This window comes from Nycticebus coucang, chromosome 12, assembly GCF_027406575.1.
Source record: "Nycticebus coucang isolate mNycCou1 chromosome 12, mNycCou1.pri, whole genome shotgun sequence".
In the NCBI taxonomy this organism is placed as follows: Eukaryota; Metazoa; Chordata; class Mammalia; order Primates; family Lorisidae; genus Nycticebus; species Nycticebus coucang.
The window spans coordinates 100003768-100030092 of record NC_069791.1 but is presented as its reverse complement, the minus strand read 5'-3'; the positions used below and the strand labels follow the sequence as shown (position 1 = coordinate 100030092).

Sequence of the window (26325 nt, the reverse complement as noted above, 5' to 3'; positions counted from 1 at the left end):
GCAGGCTTGATCCTGCCACTGCCAGTGTATGGGGCCAGGGCCCTACTCCTTGAGCCACAGGTGCTGCCCCATTTTTGTTTCCTTTTATCTCCTACCATCTGGCACCATCATAGACCAACATAGACCAGCCTGCCTCTCTTCCCTATTCCCCCTCACTTGTCTGTGCAGAAGCGTGTTGGTTCCCCCAAAACACCCATGTTCATCATGAAATTCCCCTTACCCTATTAGCATGTCTCCCCCCCTGAATGCATGATCCTCACCACCAATGACAGGGGATGGGGGCACCACGTAAGCCTGGTTTGCCTCAGCCAAAAGGAGTAACTGGCATTTTCCTGACTTCAGAATCCAACTGAATCATCAGCTCTCCTGGGCCATCAGTTTTACCAACTCACCCTGAAGATTTTGAGATCTGTCACTCTCCCTAATCTTGTGAGCCAATTCCCTGCAGTAAATCATATAAATCTTCCCCTCTCCTCCCTTCTCCTCCCCTGTCTCTCTCCCCCATTGATCTATGTCTATATATCAAAGAAAAATATATATAATTTTACATATAATATATGTGTGTATATACATTGTATTATTATACTTAAATCTATTATGATCTACATTTTACAGATGGAGAAACAGAAGACCAGCAGGCTGACTCCACACACCTGTATACATTCCCCTGTAAACCCATCAGAAGATGTTGTTGCAAAATGTCATGTTTCATTTAAAAGGCTCCTCTTCTTTTTTTCCTTCTCCTTTATGTTATACAAAATTTCAAACATATGAAACTAGATTTGTCTTGACAGGTTCCCCTGGATTTTATCCTGTCTCTGCACCGTGATTTACCACTTTATTCTATTTCTTGCATCTCCTGTAAAGTCATATCTAGGCCTGTGCTGTCCAAAGTGGTGGCCACAGGAGCACTGGACAGTTGAAATTGGGATTTTGAAGGCTTAGAATAAAAAAAAGAATGTAATGTCTTATTCATATTTTTTAAAAAGAATATAATACATCCCATTCATAATTAAAATAATTGATTACATGAAATAAATATGTCGGTTCATATGTTACTAATATATTCTATTACTGTATTATATTACTAAAATTAATTTCACTTTAAGAAATTTTCACTATGAGCAAAATTGTAACGTGCTATGATACTTACGACCTCTAGCATCCCTTTTAGAGGCCACATCATATCTGTCCGTCCCACTGCTTGAATTGATCTAGTTGTATGGATCTTCTCTTTCTAAGTCTTGCTAAATTTATTTATTTATTTACTTATGAGACAGCATCTCACTCTGTTGCCCTGGGTAAAGTGGCATCCTAGCTCACAGCAAACTCCAACTCTTGGGCTCAAGCAATTCCCTTGCCTCAAGACCGAGGGTCTCACTTTGCTCAGGCTGGTCTCAAACTCCTGAGCTCAGGCGATCGGCCAGCCTCCTTCTTCATAGTGCTAGGATTACAGGCTGACCCTGTCAGAGTCTTGCTAAATTTAGAAACTTTCATTTGAAGACATTTACTGGGCACCAGCTTGAGGGTCTTTGAGTCTCCTCAGCCTTCTGCACAGCTTTGGAGAAAAGGAAGGTCTTGCCCAATGTGAGGCTTAAACCCACAATCACTGAGATTAAATATCTCGTGCTTTACTGAGCTGGTCAGTCAGAAGGCAAGGTGTTTGTTCATTAGGGTGGAGCATGTGCTCACCACTAGGGAATGCCAACAACTGCTGGCTGATCCGATGCCTCTGAGAAGCCAACATTAGCAGGGCGGGACTTAACCAAGTGTCCTGGTCAGCCAGTAGAACAGGCATTCCAAGGGCCTGGAAGCCCCAGGCAGGGCCCTGCTCTGGGACAAAACCCACCCGAGTCATCCCATCCTAAGCCCCGAGTCTCAAGGGGCACCCAGACGTATCCGAGGCCCCATTGTCTAATAAAGTCACTCATTCATTCAATATTTATTGAGCTCCTGCTATATCAGGCACTGGGGATATAGCAGCTAACAAACAGACTTTTGAAACAGAAGAAAGTGGGGAGTCTGGCTAGAGGCAGTTGCCACTCATTTCTGTTCCCCTCCTCACCTAGCCGGCACTGGAGGTTGAACCCAGCATGTTGTTAATTATCATTAATTAACCAGCCCAAGAACCACCATAGTACACGAACCAGGGGGGTTCTCTCTGCCCTATTCTGATAGCCTCTCTGCCCTCCCTAGAGGAAGCAAGGAAAGGAAGGAGGAAGGGAAGGAGGGAGGAAGGGAGGGAGCACCAGAAGTGCAGGAACTACCGTATGCCTGGACTCCCGAATCTTCTTTCCAGAGCCCGGCTGACATCTTGTTCTGGAAGACACTGATCCTCCCACCACCAGAGGTCTCACTGAGTCACATGTGTACTGTACAGAGTTTGCAAGACACCAAGACTCTGCCAAGGAGGCCTTTCCCACCCTGGAGGAACCATGAAAAGTCACGGTAGTAACTATTGAAACTGAATGCCAAGAAGAAAATCACTCACAATAGTAAACCACTTCAAGTCCACATTATCATTTGCTCAGGCCACTTCCAATTCTGCAAGTGCCCATTCAATTCCTGCACATTCACCTATCAAAGGAGTCCGTTTTCTACATTTCCTCTCTCCAGTGGTGGATTTGCAGGTGTGGAACTGACAGATCAAAGAGTATGCCAGAATTGTTTTCCAAAAAAAATAAATCCCCCACATTTTCCCAATGAGATATATGAGAAGCATACATTGCTGTTTCTTCCTTCCTTATGTTGAGAGAGAACACCCGTTACTTTAATGCCCCTCATCTGGAGAGGATCTTTGAGTTTTGTGTCAAACTGTTTCCCTTCCCAATTCATACCTTTTGTTTTTCTATGTATTATATTATTCCTGTCTTTCTACATAAACATATCTACACATTCTGCTTTTTGAATTTAAGTCCTTTTGCTTTTCCTTTTTGATTTTGTGTGGTTCTTTTAATCCAAAAAAGGAAACATCCACACAGAAATCATATTACCCCAGGTGGGGCTCAAACCCACAATCCCTGGCTTAGAGACCAGTGCCTTACCCATTTAGGCCACTGGGTTCACCATTAAACCCTCTACTTAGAATTTTAGAAGAAGGAATAACTCATTACCAGTGGCTAGAAAGTGATTCTAGAATTGGTTTGAACATTTACTCAAGGAGCGCTGGCCCCATATACCAAGGTGGCAGGTTCAAACCCGGCCCCAGCCAAACTGCAACAAAAAAATAGCTGGGCATTGTGGCGGGCACCAGTGGTCCCAGCTACTTGGGAGGCTGAGGCAAGAGAATCACCTAAGCCCAAGAGCTGGAGGTTGCGGTAAGCTGTGACTCTACAGTACTCTACTGGGGCAACATAGAGAGACTGTCTAAAAAACAAAAATAACATTACTCAAGATAAATTGGCTGGTTTTATGGTGCCCCAGCCTCAACTAGCCTACTCCTTCCAGGGCTCCCAAATGCATTGGGTTCTTCTTGGGATGAGTCAGGAGCAATGAGGGTTCTGCCTGGCTGGTCCATGGAAGCCCCTATGACCATTCTTTTCTGTGTTTGATGAACACTGGGTGGGCTGGGCACAGTTCTGGGAAGGAAGACAGTGCAGCACAGACGCCATCTGAAATAGGGAGCCAACCCCAGCGGACTCTTTAAGGCTCAACCGCATGCTGAAGTCAAAGCCTTCTCCGTGGCCTCCTGTGCTACTGTCTAAAGCTGGGCACCACAACTCAGCTCGGCCAATGCCCAGAAGATGAGGAGGCTCAGAAAGATTCTACCCTGGACCTGGCATTTCTAGGCACAGGTGAGAGAAGGGGTGCAGAGTGGCAGGCAAAGCCTTCCTGATGGTGCTGCCCAAAGCCTCACTCCCATTATTGTGGACACAACCCCTGGCATTTTCTTGGAAACCCACACTTCTTTATTTATTGTGGCTTGTAATTTATCCAATGGTAAATAAATGCCCTGACCCCAGGAACTGTTCTTCCAATTTATCGTTTATCTTTCTTGCAACAAAGAGAATCTACAGCCCCTATTCAAATTTTCTCCAGTAATATCCTTTATAGCTTAAAAAAAATAAAAATCCAGGATGGAAAGAGAGACCACACTTCACATTTAGTTGTTGAATCTTGTAGTCTCTTTAATGCTGCCTGCCCTGGCAATCTGGCCACAGGCCCAGAGGATGAAGTGGCAGGCATAGTGCTCCAACTGCCCTCCTGACCCTGAAGGAAATTAGACGTGGTGGTTCAGAATCAATAAGCCAGAGGCCAAGGATCCTCATTGTCCCTGCATTCGCCAGCTCCTTGTTCTTAAATGTGATTCACCCTTTGGATGTGGAGGTCCCTGCACTAGGTCTTCACTTATTTAAAATTGTTTGCATTTTAGTGGAAAATAGGACAAAGAGGAGGCCTGGACTTCTGTGGGCAGACCTCAGCTCTTGGCTGGTTTAGGGTCACAGCCCCTCTTGCCCTTGTCCTGACCCCAGTGATCTGGAAGATGTGGGAGCAATGAAACCTTGAAAGGAGACTACAGGCCTCAAATGCCCAGGACTGGTTCTGTGGGTCACTATGGGACACAAAAACAGAAGACCAACAGGTGAAGGCCCGCAACTGGAGCCAGATCCGCCCTGAAAGATCATGAACAAATTGGCATTTGTAAAGAGACCAGGATGATTTTCTGGGTTTTTCTAATGTTTCTTTTTATTTTATTTTATTTTTTTTTTAATTTGGCCGGGGCTGGGTTTGAACCCGCCATATGGGACCGGCACCCTACCCGCTGAGCCACAGGCGCCGCCCTCTAATGTTTCTTTTTATAATTAGGTTCAGGTTAAATGCTTTTGCAAGAATGCACACAGGTGAGGGTGTGTCCCCCACCCACTTCCCTCCATAGCACCTGTCAGAAGGCACATGTCAGTTAATCCATTGTTAGTGGATCAACCTGAACCCAGCTGAGTGATATACTGTACTTCAAAGACCCTATAACATTACCCAAGAAGCATTCTTACACATTTGTTAGGTTTATCGGTAGCAACTCTCATCTTCTACTCTGACGTAAAGGGGTCTCTCCTGCTTGAGGTGTTTTGTTTGTTTGTTGAGACAGAGTCTAGCTCTGTCACCAAGGCTAGAGTATTCTGTTGTTAGCCTAGCTCACAGCAACCTCAAATTCCTGGGCTCAAGCCATCCTCCTCCGGCCTCAGACTCCCAAGTAGTTGGGATTCCAGGCATGAGCCACGCCCTGGCCTGCTTGATCTGTGGAGTGGGGGAGGGTTTGGGAGATGTGATTTTGTTTCTCATACTAAGCCCTGGAGGGACACCAGAAGGTCTCAACATCTTAGGACACCTATATCCCCTTGAGAGACCCTTTCCAAAAGCAGCTGGCATCCAAGTTAGGGAAGAATGAGTGTATTTTTGCATATACTCATTTTTCAGGCCAAAAATTCAAGTGGAACCAGGCCTCCTGGCACAGGTCCTAGGTTCTCTTTTGTTGCTCAGAGCCACAAAGCAGTCCTGTTATAGGGACTGGGAAATGCTTTTGGAAACTACAACTTAAGAGTTCCACACACCCTCTCAGGGTTCCCACATCAGTTTAAATTTGCCCTGGAATATCTTTACTGTCCTGGAAACTCTTCCTGGCTTTTAAAGTTGTGTGTATGTGTGTGTGTGTGAATATTCAGCATTTTCTGTTGCTTTTCGTGAGGTTGACCCCAACAATCCTACCCATTCGTGTGATGGAAAACTCTAGTCTCTCCCACATTGTTTTTCTTTGTAATTTCCTTAAAGCAGATTTTTTTTTGTTTTTTGTTTGTTTGTTTGTTTTTCTGAGACAGAGTCTTCCTTTGTCCCCCTCAGAAGAGTGCTATGGTGTCACAGCTCACAGCAACCTCAAACTCTTGGGCTTAAGCAATTCTCTTGCCTCAGCCTTCCAATAGCTGGGACTACAGGCACCCACCACAACGCCCAGCCCGCTATTTTTTTGTTGCAGTTGTCATTGTTGTTTAGCAGGCCCCCACCGGTTTGAACCTGCCTGCCTTGGTATACATGGCCAGCGCCCTACCCACTGAGCTATGGGCACAGCCAGTGAGTTAGTTGTTTTTTATTTGTTTGTTTAACTAACTTTAGGACGGAAATATTTGCCTGGGGGCAAAGCAAGCTTGACAGCCAGGTGCCTGCAGTGGCCCAGCCCATTGTTTCTAGGAAACAGGGAGCCTTCACCCTAATAGCTCTGGAAGTTAGAACTTACAACCTCCCTAAAGGACCAAAGTCAAACACCGCCGGGACTCCCAACCACCCATAAAGGGGCTTCTTCGGGCGTGTTGAAGTTGGGGACCCCAAAACTTGATGCAGGACCGGGCTCCAGGGACCCTTTCACGATCTGGGGCAGCGGGCCCGAGCAGACCAGGGAGCGCACAGTGAGGAATGGAAATGGACGGAGGAAGAGGAAGGAAAGGGAAGATAAAAAGGGAGGAAAGCTTTAGGCACGGTCATTAAGTACCTTCACCCGGACCTCCCGGGGGTGTGGGGGAAGGCGGTTAAGTCTCTCCGGACTTGAACCCTTAAAACGCATGACTGTGAGAAAGCGTTGCCTCTTGAATATTCTCCTCCCCTTCCAGCCTGAACTAGACCAGAGCTAAGATCCCTCCAGAGAACCCTGCCCGGAGTTGTCCTCAACGTCCTGGAGTCCCAGGACAAGCAATCTAAAATTTTAAAAAGTCAGTCGCATGGTGGGCACCTGTAGTCTCAGTTACTCAGGAGGCAGAGGGTGGGGGGAGATCATTTGAGGTCAGAAGTCCAACCCAGCTATATAGCGAGACCCCGTTTTTTTAAAAAAGAAATGATTAAAGACCTCAAGAACCAGCTGGAGCTTTTTTTTCTTTTCTTTTCTTTTCTTTTTTTTTTTTTGAGACAGACTCTCACTTTACCGCCATCAGTGGAATGCTGTGGCGACATAGCTCACAGCAACCTCAAACTCTTGGGCTCAAGCGATTATCTTGCCTCAGGCTCCTGAGTAGGTTGGACTAGAGGCGCCCGCCACAAAGCCTGGCTATTTTTAGAGACCAGGTCTCGCTCTTGCTCAGGCTGGTCTCTAATCTGTGAGCTCAAGGCAATCCACCCGTCTCGGCTTCCCAAAGCTAAAGCTTTGTAAAGATTTTCCTTTATTACCTCCTGCAGATCAAAGTTAGATGCCCAGGAATGAGGTAACTCGAGGTTGCCCAATCTCTAGGAAGAGTTTTAAGACTTTGTGAAAAAGACACGGGCTCGTCCGGGATTTGAACCCGGGACCTCTCGCACCCTAAGCGAGAATCATACCCCTAGACCAACGAGCCACAAACATTCACGTTTCCGGCTTGCTTCTGTGGCCCTCATAGTGTCTTGGTGGAGCAGCGGAGTTGGGAAGGAAGGAAGCAGTGACTGTCAGAGATACCGGGAAGTGGTAAATGCAAAGGCGGATGAACGTGGAGGGACTCCAAAGCCCCGGCCACTCCCTGTGCCTCACAAGTAGGGTGCAGCCCTTGCGCCCTTCTCCCCGTCTGGTGGTCTACCTGGGTCTTCTTCCGCTGCCGCCACACGGTCCTGGGCTGGGGATCCGCACGCCCCAGCTCAGGATTTGGTTACTTCACAGACACTCCTCGCTGCTCGCTCATCCGTGAGCAGAAGGACCTCTCAAGATTGGGACAGAGTTTTTTGATCCAGAGACACTGGGACATCCTGCTTGGAAAAGGCGCAAAGGGGCACTCTGCCCTGTAGCAGTCAGAAGGAACTCAGTAAGAGCCGACTGAGTTTCCAGACTCCCAGACCCAACCCCAAGAAAACAAGTCGCCCAACGTGGGGCTCGAACCCACGACCCTGAGATTAAGAGTCTCATGCTCTACCGACTGAGCTAGCCGGGCCTCTTCCTTTCCTAAGCACAGTGTCTAGAATTTGATGGGGTGACCTTAGGTGTGATGGAGAATAGGGGTGGTGATAAATTAGTCTGGGAAATCAGCGCTGCAGTAAGGCAGCCAAGCTCCTTTGGCCCACAGGGGACTCCCCAACCTCTGGCTCCCCTCCCCACCAACGACAGGCTGCACTTAAGATGTCGCTGTGCAGAAGCACCACCCGATGGAGTAAGAACCCCAGAAACTGGGAGCGCCTCCCCAGTCCACGGCCTTTGGGCCTAAATAGCGGGCCTAGGTCCGGCACACGGAGGAGCAGGCTGGGCAGCAAGGAGAAGGGACGTGGAAAGGAGCGGCACAGGGAGAAACCGAGGGTCAGAGAGGCATACAGCCTGACGCTTCAGGCCCACGCAGGGGTCTTTCCCTAGGGACAGAGTCGTTGAGAGAGAATCGAAGAGAGGGAAGCGGCCGATGGGCGCCTCAACTCATTTTCTCCATCCCCACCCAAATGCCTACCTTCTCGGGCATGGGCAGCACTCCCTCCATTCCCCTCCTTCCCATGGTGCGAAATAAGCACCCAAGAGCCAGACACCCAATCCAGATCTTCTAGAATCAAATGGGAGCATCTATGGAGTCCGACGCGTGGGAACAAAACCCCATCCTTCTTGAACGTTGAAGGAGAAGCGCTGTCGAACTCAGGACTGTTGGGATCTCCCGTCTCGGTATCCCCAGGGAACAGCCACAGCACGTGCTTATCAAACATCTGTCCTTCCCTAGCCCAGTTTTCGCAACACTAAACCTGAAAAAGAGCAATACTTCATGTGGGGTTGGAAACCCTGATCTTGATACTTGGAGTCTCTGCTCCCCTACCTGAGCCAGCCTGGGTGCTACGGAGTCTAGAAATTGGCAGGTACAGGGTGACCCTGGGCAGAAGCAGGTCTGTGGACTGGACCCAGCTCCCGGTGTGGGGGCAGCAGGGCTCTCACCCACACGCTGGTGTCTGAGCTCGAGTCTCCTAAAAGGCCCTATACACCAATCCGAGCCAGCCTAGACCCTGGACTCCCGCTGTCCTCCGTGCCTGCACTGCACCCCTACAGTCTCGGGTCCTGGCCAACACCCATGCTCCGGGCCTCTACTCCACAATCCTCTTCCTCCGGACAAAGGCCCAGGAGGCTAGTCCTTATCCAGGCCCAGTCCCCAGGAACGCATCCCACGGGGCAGCAGCGCCGCACTCGGGAGGAATGGAGAGGCAGAGGAGGGTAGTTCCTGGGAGGCTCACCCTGCCTGTCCACGGCTCCACGACTCAGATCCCTCCTTCCATTCGCGACAGCTGGGCTGATTTGGTTCTGCGCCTTCAAGATGCTCCTCCCGCTCATGGCGCTTGCCACTTCTTTCCTCCACCTCCTACCTGTCCAGACGTCGGGGCTCGGGGAGGCTGGAAGGTGAGTGGGGAGACTAGCTGAACTGCAGCGACATAAATCTGCGTTCTCTGCCTTCCGCAGTCATACTCACATTTCAAAAAGTACCCCAAATTCTCTCACTTAAAGAGAGAATCATAACCACTTTTTTGAGGCTACCTGAGTTACAGGGACAGGAGAGTCAGTGCTCCTAGAAGATGCAGGACAGAATACCTGAAGCTTAGCAGAAGTGCGCAAAAGCTCTCACAGCTGTTTCTCTTTGATGCCTCCAGTTCTGAACAAAACACAGCTGGGAATTTCAAGTGGCAAGGGGCTAGTCTCTCTGAGGTAGGCAAAATAATGGCTTCCCAAAGATATCCTTGGGTTCTAATATGTTAGGTTACACCACAAAAAATAATTAGGTTGCAGATGGAATTAAGTTACTGATAAAATAACCTGGAGATAAGGAGACCACCCTGAATTATCTGAGTGGGACCAATATTGTCACAAGGGAACTTAAACGTGGAGAAGAGAAGCAGAAGAGAACCAGAGAGTTGGCTGCAGGAGAAAAACTTGACTATCCTTGCTGACTTTGAAGATGGAAGAAGGGATCCTGAACCAAGCAATGTGAGTGGCCTCTAGAAATGGGAAAAAGGAAGTGGATTCTTCCCTAGAGTTTCCAGAAGGAATACTGTCCTACCATCACTGTGATTTAGGCTGGTGAGACCCATTTCAGACTTCTGTAAGTGACCATTTTATGCTAGGTCAAACCACTGAATTTGTGGTAATTTTTTACAGCAGCAACAGGAAATTAATAAAGTCTCCCTGCCCAGGTTAGGTTTAGTGCCTTCCCACCCCAAACAGGAAAGGGAAAATTGCAGCTGTTCTGCCCAGGGGTTGTCCACCAAGGCTGGAATAGCAGCTGTGCTTCTTCCCTCTATCAGAAGTTAACCAAAGCCTAGAAAAGACCTGCCAGGGAATTTAATGCCCTTGAGCCATCTTGGAGTCTCAAACTTTCACTCCTTGGGAAGATGCAGTTTCTTGAAACTTCAGGGTCTTAGGGCAGAAATCTCGTACCAATGTCTTTTTTTTTTTTTTTTTTAGGATTAATATAAGGCTCCAAATGATTAAGTTACATTGTTTGCGTTTGTAAGGTCAAGTCCAAGTTGGAGTTGAGTCCTTCACCCAGGAAGTGTGCCATATATTCCTACCAAGTATAGGATGTCATGCTGGAAAAGGTGCTGTTTTTTGTACAGTGGTCAAGCTGCTGAGGCAGGATCAGTGTAGGTGTCAGGATTGTGTATATGGGGATAGGGGGTGGAGGTGGGGCATTCCAGACACAGAGTAGCAAATGCAAAGAGCCTGGGGTGAAGGCACAAGGGCTCACACCTGTAATCCTGGCACTCTGGGAGCCAGGGGTAGGAGGATCGCTTGAGCTCAGGACTTTTAGACCAGCTTGAGCAAGAGTGAGACCCAGTTTCTACTAAAAATAGAAAACATCAAATTGGCATCTTGGTGGTGTCTGTAGTCCCAGCTACTTGGGAAAGGCTGAGGCAGGAAAGGAGGACCCTGGAGTTTGAGGTTACTGTGATAGACATCATAGCACTCTAGCCTGGGGCAACAGAATAAGACTCTGTCTCAAAAAAAAAAAAAAAAAAAAGAAAGAAAAAGTATTTCTCTATGGCTGCAACTGAATGAAAAAGAAAGAATAATATTGAACGTGGTAGTGGGGTCTTGTAAAACAACTTTAGGAATTTGGATTGGGTTTTTTTATAGGAAGTCATTGTAGGATTTGAATAGAAGAAAACAATGATCTGACTTACATTGACTAAAAAACTCGGTATCTGTGGTATGTGAAATAGAACCTAGGAGACAGAAATTCAGGTGATGAGAAGTGATTGTATTCTGAATACACTTGGAAGATAAGCCCAATAGATTTGTTGATGGATTAGATGTCAGATGTTGGCAAAAGACAGGAGGTAAAGGTAACTAACTCCGTGGTTCTTGACCTGTAACTGGAAGAAAGGTTTGTTTGTTTGGGGTGTGGGGAGGAGGGGGAAATGTCTTGAAGGGAAGATCAAATTTCAAACACACATTGTTGAAAAGTCTGCTAGACAACAATGGAGACTGAAAGTAGGAACATTTCCTTTCCCATCCTCCGTCTCCTGGGTTCGGACAACACAGCCACCCAGACCTGCCCCAACTCAAAGATGAAAAATGATGCCTGGCTCTCTGAGCTCTCACCAGGGCTGCTCATAGCCAAGAAAGTAGAGCCAGGGTCCCATAATCCAAGCTTCAGCAAGCAACAGTGTTATTCTGGTGGAATCTCCTTGATCTTGTGATGTTTCCTGCTTTGGAGACAGTTCAAATGACAGACAAACTAAAGTTCCTGCTTTGCTGCCCCTGTGCCCACTTCAGAAATGATAAGCCTTGGTTTCAGAGTTAGGAGCAGCTAAAGAAGAGCTACAGCTCAAATTTGTTCACTATTTCATCTGAGCTGAAAGAACAGAACTGAAAGTACACTGCAAGATTCACAAAAGAGGACATGCAAGTGGTCACACTGAAAACTAGTTGAATTCTAATTTTAAAATTTTTTAATATTAAAAATTAGTGATTTGCGGGTAGCTCCTGTGGCTCAAAGGAGTAGGGCGCCGGCCCCATATACGGGAAGTGGTGGGTTCAAATCCAGCCCTGGCCAAAAACTGAAAAAAAAAGAAAGAAAGAAATTACTGATTTCCCTCTGAAATCCACTATTTGCTTGGGTAATTTTTAAGTATTGATATCAGAAGTGAAATTACTTTCACTGCTTCAATTTCTGAGAAGCAATTTAGCAATACACTGAAAATGTTCATATCAGAAATTGTTTTTTATTTATGGAATAAGGTAGAGTCAGTCTTCATGTTTTGCAACATGGATTTCCAGTTGACCATTTTTTGAAAAGACTTCTTTCACTACAGTTCAGCAATGCCCTGCTTTGTCAATATCAAGGTCTATTTATACATTCCTCTATTTCTTCATTCCTTTGTCTTGTTTTGTTGATCTGTATGTCAATTCCTCTGCCAATTGGCATATCTCACTGTCTTAATTGATATATCACATTGTCTCTTTTACTTGTATCTGTAGGGCAACTCATCTTTTTAATTAATTATTTTTTTACCCTACTTACAAGCATCACTGCATTCTTAATGAAAAGCATTTTGGCCATTACTGGAACTTCTATACCAATTTTATGGTTTTATTGGAATTATCTTAAAAATATGAATCAAGTTGAGAAGGAACTGACATTTGATATCAGAAACATATTCTTCCAATCTATGAATATGGTATGTCTCTCCATTTATTCAGAATTACCCTAAGTTTGCTCATAAAGTTCCAGAAATTCCCCCCCCAGCATTTAAATTTATTCTCAAATATTTTATATATTTTTGATATTAGGATGAAACATAAAATTTTATTTTTGTCAATAAAAATATTGAATATTGGCAATTTCATTTAGTGCAACCAAATCAATGGAATACCTTTATTTTCTAAACAGAAAATATTGTAGGTATACAGAAATTAATTTTTTGCAGGTATACCAAAATTAAATTAATTTTTAATTAAACTTTTTATTTTGTGATAATTATAGATTCACATGCAGTTGTAGGAAATTATACACAGGTATCTTTTTTTCTTTTTTCAGTTTTTGGCCAGGGCCAGGTTTGAACCCACCACCTCTGACATATGGGACCGGTGCCCTGCTCCATTGAGCCACAGGCACTGCCCTATATACAGATATCTTATGTGTCCTTACCAAGGTTCCCCCAAAGATAACTTCCTAAAAAAAATCACAATCAGGATATTGACTTGATACAGCCAAGAAACAGAACATTTGTGGTTAATTTGTATTGTAAGCTTGTCTTCTGTCCTTGAGAACTGTCCTTGAGGCCCTTCAATCCAGTGACCTCCTCAGTCCTCGCCTCCTCCTTCTTTGTTAATTTATCATTACTTTTTCCCATTGTTCTAATGCCTTTGGGTTTATATTTGCCATTCTCTTTTTAACTTCTTTAAATTAGTTTTCAAATCTACTTTTCTACTATTGAGAGAGGATACTAGAGAAGAGTAAAGTCTAAAAAGAACAGTCTTCTCAGAGAAGCCCAAGGACACTCCTGCAAGGTCCTCCCCAAGGTAACCCAGCCCTTAAGAATTTGTAAAACTGGCCAGTGTGGTGGCTCACACCTGCAATCCTAGCACTCTGGGAGGCCCAGGAGGGTGGATTGCTTGAGCTCGTGAGTTCAAGACCAGCCTGAGCAAGAGCAATACCCTGTCTCTACTAAAATACATTTTAAAAAAATAGAAAAACTGAGGTAAGGGGATCACTTGACACCAAGAGTTGGAGGTTTCTGTGAACTATGATGATGCCATGTCACTCTACCAGGGTGACAGCTTGAAACTCTGTCTAAAAACAAAAAAGAATTTGTAAAACTTAGCTTCCTGGGTCCTTGAAACTAACTCTTGCCACTTGCTTTGGCATCTGTAAACCCTGCACATGATTTGACAACTCCAACGAGAAATAATATGGTAAGTCCTTTGTCTGTCTACTTGTGAATCCAATAAAATGACAGGAACAGAGCTAATTGGAGTTTCCCCACAGAAAATAAAATTCCCTCCCCTATAATCTTTGGTGAGAGTGTATTGGTTTCAATTCGCTGGTCCTGCAACACTATATCCAAAAACCACATATTTCCCTGTTTTAGCTATGTTCATACCAGGTATGTCCTCAGAACAGAGCAGAGGTGAGGGGATCTCACCTCCCAGTCCTGAGGGGATCTGGGACTCAAGACCCAGGTTCCCCTGGTACCTGAGTTTGATCCACCTTCCCTCCCAGACTAGGACAGTGGGAGACGCTCAGGTGAGGGACGCAGATGTAGGGGGAAGGGAAAAAGCGCAAAGCCTCTGTATGCCAGCTACAAACGCCAATAGCCTATGACTTCTGCTCAAAATTCCAGATCCCTCTCCATAAGGCTTTGGCATTGTGAGCCAGTTTCAGACTTAACATTTTAAAGGCACCTGATCGTGAAGAATCAGCTCTTAATGTATATAGGAAGGACTTCCTCAGTGCCTCTAAATATAGTCAGTCAGGCTACAGGGCTCTAGCGACGCTGGTGAAGGCCTCTAAATAACTTTTTAAAACAGGATTAAGATGTTCTTAAAATGTACCTTTGAAGGACTCGGACTTCGATGTCCAGCGGTGAGGTTTCAGGGCCGAGCCTAGGTCTCTAATCTGCATCTGAAGACTAGAAAAAGAGAAGCTGGGCTCGTCCGGGATTTGAACCCGGGACCTCTCGCACCCTAAGCGAGAATCATACCCCTAGACCAACGAGCCCTAAGGAGATCCAGTTCTGGTTTGTCTTTGTGGCCATAGTGGCGTCTTTGGGGCGGGACGGGTGGAGATTCAGATCGCAGACGTTGCAATTTATGCCTAGGGTAAATTCAAGCGCGAGTGGGAGGGGAACAAGCCCAGCCCTCCTGCCCCTCCTGGCACTACACAAAGTGAGAACTGTCCTTGATGCCCTTCAATCCAGTGACCTCCTCAGTCCTCGCCTCCTCCTGCTTCCAGGAGGGGTTGGCTTCCTTTAACCACGGTTGCAGCAGTTAGTGGCGCTGGATCCCTTTTCAGGGTGACCAGGCTGATTGCTGGGGCGAGTGATTTCTTCCTGTCTGTCTGCGTCTCGGGATCCGGGAGGTCCCACCCAGGTGGCATAGTCAGCCTCCTATTTTTTGTGCAAACCTCAGAATGTAAAGGGAAAAGAACAGGGAGGGGTTGTTCAAGACTTGAACCTTGAACCTTGAACCTACAATCGACAATTGTAGCCCTAGACCAACCGAACCACACTTTCAGGGTGCTGCTTTTTCTTTTAAAGGCACACTCGCTGAGACTCTTTCTGCAACCCCCATGGTTCAGTTTTTAGCATGCACGTCTGTGAAGCCAGCCCAGCAATGTGTATTTGCGGGTTCGCAGCCATGCCAAGATTTTCCTGGGTGTCTGGCAGTTCTGCTAGACAAACCACAACCCTTTCCACTTCCCCAAAGTCTTACTAGTATAAAATATAGATGGATATACATATTATGAAAACGAAAGATTTTCCAGGCACGATAATGACGTTAGAAATCACAAAGGAGATGTACAGATTTTACCCGGTTTTTAAAAATAGCAAGAGACAAGCCAGACAAAATCCAGTATAAATGACAAACCAAGGGCTTATAACTTGTCTTTATAGATTTAAAGTCCTTTAAAACTATGTACTTATGGCCGGGTGAGGTGGCTCACACCTGTAATCCTAGCACTCTGGAAGGCTGAGGCCAGTGGATTGCTTGGCGGTTCTTGTGGGCACTTGTAGTGCTACTTGAGAGGCTGAGGCAAGAGAATCGGTAGAGCCCAGAGTTTGAGGTTGCTGTGAGCTATGACACCATAGCACTCTGTGGAGGGCGACAAAGTAAGATTCTGTCTCCACAAGAAAGCAGAAAAACAAAACAGGGCGGCGCCTGTGGCTCAGTGAGTAGGGTGCTGGCCCCATATGCGAGGGTGGCGGGGTCAAACCCAGCCCCGGCCAAACTGCAACAAAAAAATAGCCGGGTATTGTGGCGGGCGCCTGTAGTCCCAGCTGCTAGGGAGGCTGAGGCAAGAGAATCGCGTCAGCCCAAGAGTTAGAGGTTGCTGTGAGCCGTGTGACGCCACAGCACTCTACCAGAGGGCAGGACAGTGAGACTCTGTCTCTACAAAAAAAAAAAAAAAGAAAGAAAGAAAACAAAACAAAACTGTGGGGTGGTGCCTGTGGCTCAAAGGAGTGAGGCGCAATCCCCATATGCCGGAGGTGGCAGGTTCAAACCTAGCCCTGGCCAAAAACTGCAAAACAAACAAACAAAAACTGTGTACTTAGATAGCTTTAAAGACATTTAAGAAAAGAAATGAAGACCTGTGACAGAAAGTAATTATCAATAACAGTGTCTGTGTTTTCTTTCTTTCTTTTATTTTTATTTTATTATTATTTTTTGGGGGGGGTTGCAGTTTTTGGCCAGGGCTGGGTTTGAACCCAGCACCTCCGGCATATGGGGCCGGTGTCCTACTCGTTGGGCCACAGGCACCGCCCTCTTTCTTTCTTTTAGGCAGAGATCTCCCTCCATTGGTGTAGAATGCCATGGTGTCACTATGGCTCACAGTAACCTCAAATTCTTGGGCTCAAGAGATCCCCCTGCCTCAGCCTCCTGAGCAATTGAGACTACAGACCTGCACCACCACACCTGACTAGTTTTTCTATTTTTAGTAGAGAAGGGGTCTCATTCTTGCTTAGACTGGTCAAGAACTCCTGAGCTCAAGCACTTCTCTTGCCTTTGTCTCCCAGAGTGCTAGGATTACAGAACCACTGTGCCCAGCCAATATGAGCTTCCATAAGAAGCTACAGAGCAAAAGGAGAACCTTTCTACTTACCAGCATCCTTGTCTCCTGTGGATCCTTCTTTCTACCTACCAGCTACTCTGGGAGTAAAATAAAAGTGAAGGAAACCAAGAACAGACTCCAACTCGTCATTCTTGCCAGTTATTATTGAATATGGATGTCTGCTGGTTTACATGAACTGACTCATACCGTCTTCAACAGACACATGAGGTGCAAACTGTGACCTTCATGTCTACGGAAGACACAACTGGGGCACAGAAAGGTTAAGTAACTAGTCCAGGCTCACATATCCAGGAAGTGCCCTGGAAAGTCTGGCTATAGAGCCACACTCAAGCACATGAATAACTGCCTCTACATACACACCAACAGCTAATTTACAGAAAAAAGAAATTTAAAAACCATGAATGGTCAATAAACACGAAAAACCACTGACATTACTAGTAAAGGTTGTTTTCCCACTTTCTATACCATCCACAGTGTCAGCTTCATTCTAGGTCTGGTTTGTCTCATGATCTTATGACAGAAGCTGGCTGGGTAATAATTACATAACTGAATTCTCAAATATTGGCGTATGCTTTCAACCAACATAGTTATAATTGAGACATAATACACATGCATAAAACTCACCATTTTAAAGTGTGGAATTCAGTGTTTTTTTTTAAATATATATTCACAGGGTTGGCCATGATAGCACTCTCAGAGGCGGAGGCAGAAAGATAGCTTGAGCTCAGGAATTCAGACCAGCCTGAGAAAGAGTGACACTCTGTCTCTACTAAAAATAGAAAAATTAGCTGGGCACTGTGTCTAGCTGGGCATTGTGTCAGGCACCTGTAGTCTCAGCTGAGAGGCTGAGGCAGGAGGATAGCTGGAGCCCGGGAGTTCAAGATTGCTGTGAGCTAGGTTGACACCACCGCAATCTAGCTGGGCAGTAAAGTGAGACTGTCGTCATAAAATAAAATAAAATAAAATATTCACAAGATTATGCAATAATCACCATTATCTAATCCCAGGATATTTTCATCATCCCTCCCAAAAAACCTGGTGCCCATGAGCAATCACTCCCTGGTCCTCTCTCCACCCAGCCACTGACAACCACTAATCTGCTTTTTGTCCTGAATCATTTGTCTAGTCTAGATATTTCATACAAATGGAATCATACAATATGTGGTCCTTTGTGTCTGGTTTCTGTCACTTAACATACCATTTCCAAGGTTCATCTGTGTTGTATCATGTCTGAATTCATTCCTTTTTATGACTTAATAATATTTAGCTGCTCTATTAGTTTGCGAGGGTTTACATAACAAAGTACCACAGATTTAGTGGATTAAACAACAGAAATTTATTTTCTCACTCTTCTGGAGGCTAGAAGTCTGAAATAAAGAATGGAAGGGTTGGGCGGCTCCTGCGGCTCAGTCCGTAAAGCGCCGGCCCCATATACCGAGGGTGGCGGGTTCAAACCTGGCCCCGGCTGAACTGCAACCAAAAAATAGCCGGGCGTTGTGGCGGGTGCCTGTAGTCCCAGCTGCTCGGGAGGCTCAGGCAAGAGAATCGCGTAAGCCCAGGAGTTGGAGGTTGCTGTGAGCTGTGTGAGGCCACGACACTCTACCGAGGGCCATAAAGTGAGACTCTGTCTCTAAAAAAAAAAAAAAAAAAAAAAAAAAAAGAATGGAAGTGTTGGATTGTTTTGATGCCTGTCTTCTCCCTGTGTCTTCATACGGGCTTCCCTCTGTGTATGCCTCAATCCAAGTTTCCTCTTCTTATAAGGACTCTAGTCATAGTGGACCCTAATTACCTCATTTTCTCTTAATCACCTTTGTAAAGATCTTATCTCCAAATACAGTTGCATTCTTAAATACTTGGGATTAGGGCTTCTGCATCTGAACTAGAGGGAATACAACACCCAATTCAGCCCACTTTTTTTTTTTTTTTTTTTTTTGAGACAGAGTCTCACTTTTTCCCTGGGTAGAGTGCTGTGGTGTCAGAGCTCGCAGCAACCTCCAACTCTTGGGCTTAAGCGATTCTCTTGCCTCAGTCTCCCAAGTAGCTGGGACAATAGGCGCTTGTTAGGGGTGCAGGCTCATGGGCTCCCTATGCCAGTAATTTTCAACTGGTGTGCAGAGACCTACTTGTGACTCGGCAGATCTCAGGCATGCCACAAATTTTTTTTTAAAGATCCATTAATTAAATAATTTTCAAAAAAAGTTCAAAGCACAGTAAGTATATTCTCTTTTTACTTTCTTTAAATCAGCATAATTTACGTGCACAGTGGAAGTTTAACTATAGGTTAAAGTGTGCCATGAGATAAAAAAAAAATGTCAAAAAACACTGCCTTATGCAATAAAAATTAGCCAGAGGCCAAACCAAAGTCAGAGGCAAGGTCTTATTAGGACTTAAGTTCAAAGGAAACAGTCCTCAGGCTGACTCACTGCAGGGGAGTTTGGCGAGAGTTTTAAGGAGGCTTAGGCAGGGCCAGGGTGACCTGCAAACATGTAGAGGTGAAGATTTTCTTGCACCTGCATGGTTCCATTACTTGCTTCTTAAGTTGAATATCTCATTAGCTCCTAAGTGTGTTTGTAGCATTAAAATGAGATTAAGGAAAGTTCATGTTAAGGTCAATGTAGGGGTCTTTTTTGACTTGTGGTGGTTAGCTCTGGACAGGTCTGGTTTCTTTGCAGCCAGGCTCCTTATCAGCTAGTGTGGGCATCTTGCTTCTATAGTCTTAGGAAAACATTACTCAGGAGACAGAGGGTTTGGCCTCTTCCTTACATGGGTAAGGGCTGAATTCCAGTGGCTAGGAGGGCATTTGTTTTTTTGCCTTTCTATGGTTATTTAGCCTGAGTTATGCAGTCCTAGGTTACCTCCTTTGGTCAGAAGGGAGGCCCAAGTACTGTCCCTATGCTATATCAAATACAGCTATTACAATGGTCATATGTACTTGGTTTTGTATGAACATATGGTTTCAATTTTCTTGGGTATAGGAGTGGGAGTTCAGTTAAGATTGGAATTTCTGAGTCATTTGGTAATGTGTTTAACATTTGAGCAACTGCCTGCCTGTTTTGCACATTGGCTGTACCATTTTATGTTCCCACCAAACTGAACCAGAGTTTTTATCCTGGAAAAAAGCAGTGATATATTTGTCTAGATATTTAGCAATGAATATATTTATTTTGGGATTATATTTATAAAAACCTGGTAATAATGTGCTTGCCCCCAAACAGGGGATTACACGAAATTATCATATATCCCCCAAATGGAAGATTATGTGGTCATAAAAATTGATGTTACAGACTGTAGGATCCCATTATATGAAACTCCAAAAAGTCCTGCAGTGACAGGAAGCATGAGTTGTTACCTAGGGAGGTGGATCACCAAGAGACACGGAAGTTTTTGAGGATGAAGGATATCCAGTCACTATCTTGACTGTGGAGATGATTCATGACTATATAGTGTATAACAACTCAATCAAAATATACACTCAAAGCATGTATGGTTTATTGTAAGTCACTTTAGCTCAATAATAAAAAATTGATGGTTCAATTTTTTTATTTCAGAATGTTATGGGGGTTCATACATTTTGGTCACATAGCTTGCTTTCGTATATTTTAAGTCAAAGTTATAGGTGTGCCCTTCACCCAGAAAGTGTACAATGTACCTGTTAGGTGGTAATTTACCCATTCCATAGTCCTAGTTTATTGAGTGGCATGGCAACGTGTGCCTATGCTGGTGGTCCTGGCATGTAGGACCTGCTTGGAGTGGGAATTTGGAGAGAGGAATGCCAGAAGACCTCAGGAAGAACAGAAAACTGGAAACCAGGACAGCACCCATAGTTTAGTGGGTAGGGTGCTGGCCACATACACGGGGGCTGGGGGGTTTGAATGTGGCCCCACCTGTTAAACAACAATGGCAACAACAACAATAACAAAAAAATAACTGGGCATTGTGGAGGGCGCCTGTAGTCCCAGCTATTTGAGAGGCTGAGGCAAGAGAATCACTTAAGCCCAAGAGTCTGAGGTTACTGTGAGCTGTGATGCCACAGCACTCTACTCAGGGCAACAGCTTGAGACTCTGTCTCAAAAAAAAAACTGGAAACCAGATGGGGACCAGGGACCTGGAACAACTGCAATGCTTGAGTCTTCCCATAAAATCCCCAGGTCCCTGAAGATCCCTCCTCTGGACCGACAGGGTCTCAGGGAGGCTGACCCGATCCCCCAGGCCACACAGCACAGCAGGAGGGCACTGACCACCCTCCTCAAGCATTCACGGCTAAGGACTTTAGGGAACAGCCCCTGCCCAACCTGGAATGTTAAACAATTTTGGAAGAAAAAACCTTTGGGCTCATTCAGGACTTGAGCCTGAGATCTCTTACTCCTTATGTGAGAAGCAGGCCCCTTTCTCCCAGTGGGCTGTAAATGACCTTGCAGCTTGACCTGTTTCTGAAGGTCTGGATTTTGACAAAGTTCCCTGCCACTTAATCAAAGCACATGCCTCAGAGTGTTTAACCATACTTTTCATTATAAATCTGAAGTTCATTGTCCAGGAATTTGGGCACCAAGTCACAGCAGCCCTTCCCTTCCCTAACCTCCTTGGGGTAGGAGAACATATTCTGTGGTCAAATTGACTGGGTTAGCATCCTGGTTCCTCAATTCTATCTGAAAATGCAATAATAAAGGTATGCAGTTGTAGAGTTTAAACAAGTTAAGATATGTAAAGAACTTAGAAGAGTTCCAGGATTGGTGTTAAGTTAGCCATCATTACTGTTGAACATCCGATTTTCCTTTTTTTTTTTTTTTTTTGAGACAGAGCCTCAAGCTGTCACCCTGGGTAGATTGCAGTGGCATCACAGCTCACAGCAACCTCCAACTCCTGGGCTCAAGCGAGCGAGTCTCCTGCCTCCACCTCCCATGTAGCTGGGACTACAGGTGCCCACCACAATGCCCGGCTATTTTTTGGTAGTAGCCGTCATTGTTGTTTGGCGGGCTGGGCTGGATTCGAACCCACCAGCTCAGGTGTATGTGTCTGGCACCTTAGCCGCTTGAGCCAGGCGAACATCCCATTTTCTGACTGCTAGGCTTTCGTCGCCAGCGCGGTATGCACAGCATAGTAGACGGAGACTGGACAACTTGGAGGTCCGAAACCTCAGGTCCCAAACACTTGCTTCCTCCGGATGCGCTGGCCTCCTCAGGGAAGATCTGGCACCCACCTGACCAAGCTAGAGGCCTCTAATGGGAGGTTGGGGAGGAGAGGAGAACAGAACAAACATTAGAACTCCCACTAAGAAATTGCCAGGAAGGCTATGTTAACCAGTGTGATGAAAATATGTCAAATGGTCTATAAAACCAGTGTATGGTGCCCCATGATCGCATTAATGTACTCAGCTATGATTTAAAAATTAAATTAAATTAAATTGAAAATAAAGAAATAACCTGGCGGGGGGTGGTGGGTGGGAAGAACTCCCAAACTATTTTTTTTTCTTTTTTGCAGTTTTTGGCTGGGACTGAGTTTGAACCTACCACCTCCGTACATGGGGCCGGCACCCTACTCCTTGAGCCACAGGTGCCATCCGGACTCCTAAACTATTGAACAAAGGTTAGGGTTAGTTAGTCCTGTGTCAAATGCTGCCCAACAGGACTCCATGGAGACTGGTGTGTGAGGTACTGTAAAAGACGCGCCTAGCAGGGGTTAGAACCCAAGACCCTCGGATTAAGAGTCTTATGCTTTACTGGCTGAGCTAGCCGGGCATCTTATAAAGTTAATATCGTGCCTACCTAGATGAAATCAGAGCCATGAGACTGTGGAATCCTGTTTCTCACCACTATATGGCCCCCCCTTAGGCGCGGCCCCAAAGACCAACCCGCAGCCGGAGGCCACAGTTGGTGGCTGGATCCTGAGTTCTACGCTCTCGAGGTGCACCTGCTGACTCCCGTCCCACACCGCCCTGAGGCCTGAGGAGGCCTCCAGGGACCGCCGGTCCCTGACTCCGGCTCCTGGAAGCTGGTCTAACCTGATGATTCCTCGTTCCCTGGAAATGTCTTTTCTGAGTCCGGACTCAGGTCACAGGGAGGGAGCAGACCCGGGGGCTCCAGCCCTGGTGGGAGGGAGCGGCACAGAGCCAAGGCTGCCACACTGGGCCAAGGAGTTTTGAGACCCACCCAGAGGGAGGCGGAGGAAGAGGGGAGGAGGCCGGAGAGGCTGGGGGAGCTCCGAGGGGCGGCTGACAGGAACCCCGGCTCCCGCCTGCAGGTGGAGGGGTCGGGGGACCGGAGGGTAGGAGACCCGGCCAAGACGGAGACCGCCTGTAGCGAGGGCGGGAAGCAGAGAGGAGCCTGTTCTACGACTCAATTGCCTAAAGAAACCCACGGAGGCCTCCTGAGCTGGGCTCTGCCCTCATCTCACCTGGGAAGTTGTGAGGGGATTTTCTTTCAAGGACCTCTGACCTTTGCCGCCGCTGTTCCGGCCGCAAAAGAAAGGCCTGAGCCTGCAACTGATGGATAGCACCAGGCTTGAGTCCCCCCTTCAGATGAGGGGCCACAGCTTCAGGTGGCCCGGTGGATTTCAGGTTTACCTGCTCTGCTTCGGTTTCCACAATCCACGCTGAGGTCTTATTCCTGAGGAGCCCGAAGCTGAACCTGAAGGGGGTGGTCATTAAGCTGGAGAGGTCCCTGACCAGTAGTCAAGCCCATATGCCTGAAACTGGGGGTTATAGATCTCCACCTGGACCCGGAGCCAGTCAGACAGACCGCAGGCTGCGGTGCCATTCTGTTGCGGAAGGAAAGCGATTCAGACATGAAACTAACAGGTAAAGGGTGATAGCGACTGAGGGCAGTTCTAACTCAGGGAGAGGGGAGTCCAGCTCAATGTGCTGCAGAGAGCAAGGCCTGGCAGTCTGTGTTTGCTGATGACTCCTGCCTATCCCCAGCACAGGGTTCTGACCTGAGCTCTCTCCTGTTTCACTCCTTCTTTGGTGGATAAATAATAGTATTGCACACACAGAGTGTTTACTAAATCAGTAAACAGATACTCCAAAGAAATAGAGGCAATAGAAGATATATATATATTATATAAGTATACATGTGCATGTATTTGTTATTGTTATTAGATTTATTTCAAGAAATTGGCTCAGGCGTGGTGCCTTGTAGCTCAGTGAGTAGGGCGCCAGGCCACATATACTGAGGCTGGTGGGTTCCAGCCCTGCCCGCTACTGAACAACAATGATACCTGCAACCAAAAATAGCCAGGTGTTGTGGTGGACGCCTGTAGTCCTAGCTACTTGGGAGGCTGAGGCAAGAGAATCACTTAAGCCCAAGAATTTGAGTTTGCTGTGAGCTGTGATGCCATAGCACTCTACCAAGGGCGACATAGTGACACTCTGTCTCAAAAAAAAAAAAAGAAAGAAAGAAAAGAAATTGGTTCATGGGATAGTGTCTGAAATTCACAGGGTGGGCGGGCAGGAGTAATAGGTCAGTCTTGAAGCACCGTTCTAAATTCTTTTCCAAAAAATTAAGTAATACCTGAAACAAATATTTGAAGCATGAGTTCCTGTTATCCCACATTACAGATAGGCAAACTGGGGCCCTTGAGAGCCCAGATTGTGAGTCCTAATCTGTGGAGTTCAGGGGGACAAGGGAGGGGCCTGGTCCTGTAATCTTTTCTCCTAGCCCTAAAGGACCTGCTGGGATTTATGTCCTGGACCTTTCACATCTAGGGAGAGCTCTAAGACACCACACCCAGTCAGGATCCTTTTGGTGGGGGGAATAGGCTGCTTGCATTTGGGGAGGGGAGGGCAGAAGTCCCCAGAAGTTGACCCCTGACTGAGGGTCCTGTTTAATTGTAAACATGTCTATTTCTTGGTTCTGTAATGTCCTCTCTGGTGGCCTATGCTCCTGGCTCCCCCTGTCCATCCTTTCCAAGGCAAGGTGTCACAAAGAGCACCAACGGGGCCTCAGCTAGCTCCTGTGGATCTGAACAGAACGGTCTGGAAAAGGCCAAGAGACCACATTTTAGGGTGTCATCTGGGTTATTTTTATGAGCTGCATGATGGGATGGTAAGAGGCCTCAGTTAAACTCAAAGGCCCAGGGCCCCCAAAAAAGGTGCACTCAGCTTGGGGTAAGGGCCCTGAAGTGAGAGCCTTGGCAGCACTGGTGTGTATGGAAGGAAGAGTCTTAAGAGCAAACAAAGCCTGGTGCCCTGAAGCAGCAGACCAGGGACCTCAGCCCCCTGCATCCAGTTTCCATGAGGAGTGGGGGTAGGGTGCCCCCCAGAGGCCCAGGTCCTTGCTGGCAGGCGGCCAACCTGCTCCTCCTAGCTGCCCTGGGGTTAGGGCACTGTCCTGAGTTTCTCTGAGGAGAAGTCTTGGGGAGGTTTGAGCAGGAGTGTGACAGCAGTCCCTCCCTTAGTGAGATAATAGGACTGTTTAGACCTGGGCTTTTCCTGCATCATGCCCCCTGCCAGCTCCCCTCCTCTTTGGGAAACAGATCACTTCCCTAGGGGTTCCCCTTCCAGCACCCTCAGTTGGGGGACTCCATGGTATGACAATCTTACCACTCACCCAAGAGGAAGGTGTGGGATGTCAGTTTCAATTAAAGTGACAGGTGCAGGGGACCCTACTGACCCAAAGTGGAAGGCCAGGTTAAGATGAGGCAGGGAGGGGGAGGCAGGACCTGGACCACACCTATGGGGACTGCTCCTTCCTGTCTGGCTCTATCTCTCCCCACTTCAGCCACATCCCCATCCCATCCCAGATTAATCCCAAAATACAGGCAACATGACTCAGGATGTGTATCCTGGAATTAAAATCACAGCCAACAAAAGAAAATTACCCAATTCGAGAGTTTTCTCAGGAGGATCTCTCTAAACAGCATTCAGACTTACTTAAATTCAGAAGGGAACCCTCGCTCAACAAAGCTCTGGAACCCACAACCTTGAGATTAAGAGTCTTAAACTCTACCGATTGAGCTAGCCAAGTGACAGGGTGAAGGAGGGGGGCTCTTTCCTTTGATGTGAGAGCTAAAGTGATTGAGATGCCTTCAGACTTCTCCTTCCAGTCCCTCCTCCTCTGATCCCTGATGTCCCTCCGCCCTGTTCCTATAGACACTAGATTTTGGGGTAAGCCTCCTGGATGTTGCCAAAGTTCTAGGGGTATGACGAGGGGAAACAGTGGGTGGGGAGAGGAACTCCAATCCCAGGACTGTAGCCGGCTGGTCCCCAGCCCACCTCTACCCCCTCAGCAGGCCCCAGGGCTGCATGCTAGGTGGGGCGGTTTGGGGACTGAGGTCACTGGGTTTGCAGCCCAGCACCAGGTATTTGAGCAGCTGCGGGCGCCTCTCTTGGTTACCATGTCCCGGTCCTGGGTTCGATAGAACAGGGAACCACTGAGAAAGGAGGGGCCATAGGTCTTGTGATTACCGATTCTTGATTAAGGGTGCCCTGGAAACAAGAACAGAGCTAAGGAAGTGCTGAAAAAGACCCACCTGGTATCAGAGACACCTGGCTCTGGTCTTGGAAGATCTTCTCCTCTATCTGGGCCCAAATGCAGAAAAGAGAAATGTCAAGAATTGGACATTTCACATACCTCCAGCCTCTGAGCTCTTTGGGGGTCCCAGAAGAAGAACCCTGAAATCAGAATCCTAGATCCCC

The 26325-nt window shown here is 46.7% G+C and overlaps 3 non-coding genes across 3 annotated transcripts; all 3 read right to left on the bottom strand.

The window, feature by feature from the left end:
- Positions 1–7238: 7238 nt before the first annotated feature.
- Positions 7239–7310, bottom strand: TRNAP-AGG (transfer RNA proline (anticodon AGG)). The gene has a single exon. It is a non-coding gene; the product is annotated as a tRNA-Pro (tRNA).
- Positions 7311–7801: 491 nt separating this feature from the next.
- Positions 7802–7874, bottom strand: TRNAK-CUU (transfer RNA lysine (anticodon CUU)). The gene has a single exon. It is a non-coding gene; the product is annotated as a tRNA-Lys (tRNA).
- Positions 7875–14549: 6675 nt separating this feature from the next.
- TRNAP-AGG (transfer RNA proline (anticodon AGG)) lies at positions 14550–14621 on the bottom strand. The gene has a single exon. It is a non-coding gene; the product is annotated as a tRNA-Pro (tRNA).
- Positions 14622–26325: the final 11704 nt, after the last annotated feature.